Source organism: Propithecus coquereli, unplaced genomic scaffold, assembly GCF_000956105.1.
Source record: "Propithecus coquereli isolate 6110/MARCELLA unplaced genomic scaffold, Pcoq_1.0 Scaffold822, whole genome shotgun sequence".
Classification (NCBI taxonomy): domain Eukaryota; kingdom Metazoa; phylum Chordata; class Mammalia; order Primates; family Indriidae; genus Propithecus; species Propithecus coquereli.
This window is the reverse complement of record NW_012154419.1, coordinates 150,885-156,307: the sequence shown is the minus strand read 5'-3', so window position 1 is coordinate 156,307 and position 5,423 is coordinate 150,885. Positions and strand designations below refer to the sequence as shown.

The window sequence follows — 5,423 nt, the reverse complement described above, 5'->3', positions numbered from 1 at the left end:
CAGATAACTGCCAATCTGCAAGCAGTTATTAATGATGTTTGTAGGCACAGACCACTGAGTTTAGGTAAGTGATTTGCTGAGGGTGGACTTACCTATAGCCCTGTGATACTTTAAAAAATGTGAAATATTAAGAGATCAATCAAGTTGACATACAACAGCAACAGTATTTCCAGGGATTAAATAAGTAAAATTTAATTCCTCAAAGGATTCCTAATTACCTTATTTATAAATGTAGTTGTTTAGAGAGGAGACCTCTTAAGCATTAATAAGGAGTATATCCTGAAACCTTTGTAAAATCCCACATTTTTTTTACTATTAACTGTAATAAAGTTTGAAAGAAAACCATAACCGATTGCTTTAAACATATAATGCTGTTAAATAGAAACTAAAATAATTTATGAAATGACCTTGTAAAGCCAGACATTCACTTTGTCATTGGCACTAGCAATTGTCTTTCTTAATCTTATTTTAGAAAAGAAAAGGAAGGTCATTTTTTTTTTATTCCAGTATATTATGGGTATACAAACATTTTGGTTACATGTTATAACTTTGCAACATCCCAACCATGATTTGAGACGTGCCCCTTTCCCCCTCTATAATGCTCACTGCATCCATCAGTTGTGAGTTTACCCAACCCCTCTACCCCCAAAGAATATTACCACTGTGTGAGCACCTTAGTGTTGATCAGTCAGTGCCAGTCTGATGGCGAGTACATGTGGTGCTTGTTTTTCCATTCTTATGATACCTCACTTCAGAGGATGAGCTCAAACTCTATCTAGGAAAATATAAGAGGTGCTAGATCACCATCGTTTATTATAATTGAGTAGTATTCCATTGTATACAAATACCATATTGTATTACTCCACTCATGGATTGATGGGCACTTGGGTTGTTTCCACATCCTTGCTATACTGCTGCCATAAACATTCAAGTGCAGATGTCTTTATTATAAAGTGACTTTTGTTCCTTTGGGTAGTTGCCTAATACTGCTATTGCTGGATCAAATGATAGTTCTACTTGTAGCTCTTTGAGGTATCTTCAAATTCTTCTCCACAGAGGTTGCACTAATTTGCAGTCCCACCAGCAGTGTAAGAGTGTTCCTGTCTCTCCACATCCTCACCAGCATTTGTTGCATTGGGTTTTTTTTGATAAAGGCCAATCTTACTGGAGTTACGTGGTATCTCATTGTGGTTTTGATTTGCATTTCCCTAATGATTAGAGATGTTGAGCATTTTTTTATATGTTTGCTGGCCATTATTCTGTTTTCTTTTGAAAAGTTGCTGTTCATGTCCTTTGCCCATTTATTGATGGGGTTGTTTGATTTTTTCTTGTTGATTTTTTTGAGTTCTAGATAGATTCTTGTTATCAGCCCTTTATCAGATGTGTAAAGGGCAAATATTTTCTCCCATTCTGTAGGTTGTCTATTCGCTCTAATGATAGTTTCCTTGGCTGTACAAAAGCTTTTTAATCTACCTTGCTCATGGATTGGTAGAATCAACATTGTTAAAATGTCCATACTACCTAAAGTGATCTACAGAATTAATGCAATCCCTATCAAAGTACCATCATCATTCTTTACAGATATAGAAAAAATAATTCTATGCTTTGTATGGAACCAGAGAAGACCTCGTATAGCCAAAGAAATCTTAAGCAAAAAGAACAAACTGGGAGGTATCAGTCTACCAGACTTGAAGCTGTACTACAGAGCTATATAGTAACTAAACCAGCACGGTACTGGCACAAGAATAGAGACATAGACCTTTGGAACAGGACTGAGAATCCAGAGGTGAAACCATCCGCGTATTCTCATCTAATCTTTGACAAAGCAGACAAAAATATACACTGGGGAAAAGAATCCCTTTTTAATAAATGGTGCTGGGAAAACTGGATAGCTACATGCAGAAGATTGAAACTGGATCCCCACCTCTCACCTCTTACAAAAATCAATTCTAGATGGATAACAGACTTAAACCTAAGGCATGAAACCTTAAGAATTCTAGAAGAAAATGTAGGGAAGACTCTTTCAGACGTTGGCCTAGGCAAAGTATTTATGAAGAAGAACGCCAAAGCAATCACAGCAGCTATAAAAATAAATAAATGGGACCTGAAAGAAGATCATTTTTATTATGTCATGAGAGTCACTTATAAAGGGGGTGATGCGTGGTAAATCTGTAAACGTGACCAAGCTGTGGAAGCAGTAGTTGGCTGGAACACGGTCAGTCTAGTGCCTCTATCCTTGCATTATGTGCCATTCAGATTTCTTCCTTAGACAGGTTTCACTCGTGGATGGTTGAAGCCAAGCAAGGGTCGATTATACTCAATTGATTTATAGGCTTACTATGATAGGAATTTGTCAGGTTTAGTTTTATAACCAAGTTTATAATTAAAACACAATCTTAAGCTATTTTTCACCTTCTTTGGGAGTTAAACACACTGATGAATAAGTACCTCATCTGTTAACTCTACTGTCCTAAATATGGCCATAATACTTAGTGATTTTTTTGTGTATGAATTCTTGTATTCCATGGAGAACTTCGATTTCGGTATAGGATCCTCTGAGACTGTAGCAAGGGTAGAAAGATGGATAGTAAATCCTCTAAGCAATGTTGTGATTCTCTTTTTTCCATTTTAAATGAAGCCCCTTAACATTGTTCTCATGAAAAGATTTTTAATTTTTGCCAACTGATAACACAAAGGGAGCATCTGTACTGTTTTAAACAAACATTTAGAATATTTCCATCAAATGTAAGTATCACCACCTGCTACCTTCACTGTTGACTGCAATAAAATAAACTTTGGGTGATCGTTTTCTGGACGAGAGAAGTGATTATTAAGTATGTGTAGTTTCAAAGACAAATCTCTAATATTCTAGAGTATATCTAGTTTGTCTTCTACTCTAGAAATGAAATTGTCTTCCCTTTCTTACAATTCAAAATATTAGTTCAGTAATATAGTACTTTTCAAGTGAAAATATGAAATGAGTCCTATATGGTTTTCTGTTATATATATTTAGAGCAGGTTCTCAAATAATATCCTTTCATCATAACGTTGATGAGAAAAAAATTGACTCCTGGCCTGGACCACTGTCTGTGAGGAGTTTGTATGTTCTCCTCATGTCTGTGAAGGTTTTTTTCCAGGTACTTTGGTTTCCTCCCACATCCCAGAAGTGGGCACTTTGGGCTAACTGGCATGTCTGCCTTGTCCCAGGATGAGTGAGTGTGGGGGTGAGTGGGCCCCGCGGTGGCGCGGCATCCTGTCCAGGGCTGGTTTCCACCTTGCACCCTGCTGGGAGAGGCTTTGGCCGCCCAGATGCTGGATTGAAATAATGAATGAATGAATGCAAATTATTGTAAAATAAAAATTTGTAAAGTGTATGATAATCATACAAATGCAGGACAGTAAATGGTGCCGTACAAAAGCTACTCAGCGGGTCCGCCATATCTGTTAGTTTTTGAACTTCGTGGTGGTGGTCCTTACAAGTTTCCCTTTGCATTTATTCTTTGATTTAACCCACCACCACTATGACTCCTATCACTCACTGATTCACCCAAAGTTGGGTAAATAATTTTTTACTTGTTTTTATTAATCTTTCTTAAATGTATGTATAGGTCACATTTATTTCAATGTTTAATATTAGAAGTGTTTTGGATCTTTGTTTAGAAGTTTGATGATATTTTTGTGACCAGAAATATGCTGTAGAAACTTAACTCTTTTTTCTATCAATTAGCCTATGGTAAAATTGGTTTCATTACAATTCATTTTGTTTAAAGTCACAGTTTCCAAGAACCTGTCGGCGTTAATTGAGGACCTACTATATTTGCTCATTAGGTATCTATGGAATAAAATCAAGATTGATTCTTGTCTTTGTTTTCAGGTCCCTTTGTGGTACGTGCTTTCCTTCGCAGTTCAACAAGTGAAGGTTTGTTACTAAAGATTGATCCATTGTTGCCTAAAGAAGTAAAAACTGAAGAAAGTAGCAAAGAAGCTGCCTAAATGTGTTGAATTGTGAAATTATTTTTTAGTGGATTAAGAAGCAACAGAGAAAATTATAAAACTGCATAATTTCTATGCTTGATGTCTTATTGTCTTGTTATTTCTTGACCATCATACTTGAAAGTGAATTTCAACACTGAAAAATCTTACACAATTTCACGAATAAGAAAATAAAATTTCCCTGTGTCTCAACCTGCCTTTTAGATCCTGTTGCATTTTCTTCCTTAGAAACCAGAGTCTGCTACTGGTAATTATAGCAACAACGTCTAGCTTAATAACTTTCCCTTGGGAGCCATAACCATCTGAGGGAATAGTTACATCCTCAGTTCCCATAAGGCAGAGAATGGCAGAGTCATGAGCTACATCATAAATATGACTATTTTCTTTAAAAAAATGTGGAAAATGTGCATTCTAAAGAATTCTGCACATCACCATTTGTGTAGCATGAATGTAGAAAATTTCTAAGCCATTAAAACATGTGAGTAATCTCTTTTTCTCTTGGGAATCAATATGTAATGTACTTTTTGTAATAATAATACCTTTTATTTTTATGATGCTTTGCAATGTACAAGGCACTGTGTATGTCGTGTTTTCATGTACTAGACCTCATTTGATCCTGAATTCCTCTACTTAATAACATAATAGGTGTTTGGTTAGTGTTTGTCGAATGAATACCTCCGTGAGGTAGCTAGAACAACTTCATTCACAGATGAAGGATCAGGTAACAAGCAAAGTATCCTTCATCAAGAGCCAGTTTGCACTCCAGTGTTAATCCTTAAGTGCTTTACTATGTGACAGGATGAAAAAAAGGATAATTTTAGCATGCATTTAGTTTCCCACTGTCCCTTCTTGGGAAGGATTCCTTTACTCTGAGACTATCTTCTTTTTTAGGGAGTATTGAAATGCTTTTTATTTTATGAAAAATAGTGACAGTAATAGTGGTGGGGTTTTAATAACATCCACTTTGTAAAGAAAATTTTTGACAGCTTCATGTAGGTGTCCCAGATTGTTTTTGAAATTTTAGTAGTCTGGGAAGTTCAAATGACTGTGAATAGCCGCTCTACCCCACTAAGCTTTTTTCCCATAGGAAAATTAAAATTTGGGGGCCGTTTACCAAAAACAGCAATAGCATTACTACAAAGTAGTAACCGCAGTTACCTTCCATTGAGCGCCGCAGGGGTTTGAATGTGCCCCCTGAAAAGCACGTGTCGCAAGCTTCATCCCCGTGCCAGGCCTGCCGCGGAGGCGAAGGCTTGGGCCCGCGGGCCTCCCCCTCTCCTCGGCCCCTCGCCCTTCCGCCCGGGGCTGATGCGGCACGAAGGCCGTTGCCGGACGCCGGCCCCTGATCTCGGGCTCCCCCGGTCTTCAGAACTGCAAGAAATAAATCTCTGTTCCTTGCAAATGGCCCAGTCGCAGGTGTTCTGTTGTGG

At 37.5% G+C, this 5,423-nt stretch overlaps 1 long non-coding RNA gene across 1 annotated transcript; it reads left to right on the top strand.

The window, feature by feature from the left end:
* Position 1: 1 nt before the first annotated feature.
* Positions 2 to 4,190, top strand: LOC105825804. Its single transcript, XR_001138284.1, has 2 exons — positions 2 to 64; positions 3,875 to 4,190. It is a non-coding gene; the product is annotated as an uncharacterized LOC105825804 (long non-coding RNA).
* The last annotated feature ends 1,233 nt before the right edge of the window (positions 4,191 to 5,423 follow it).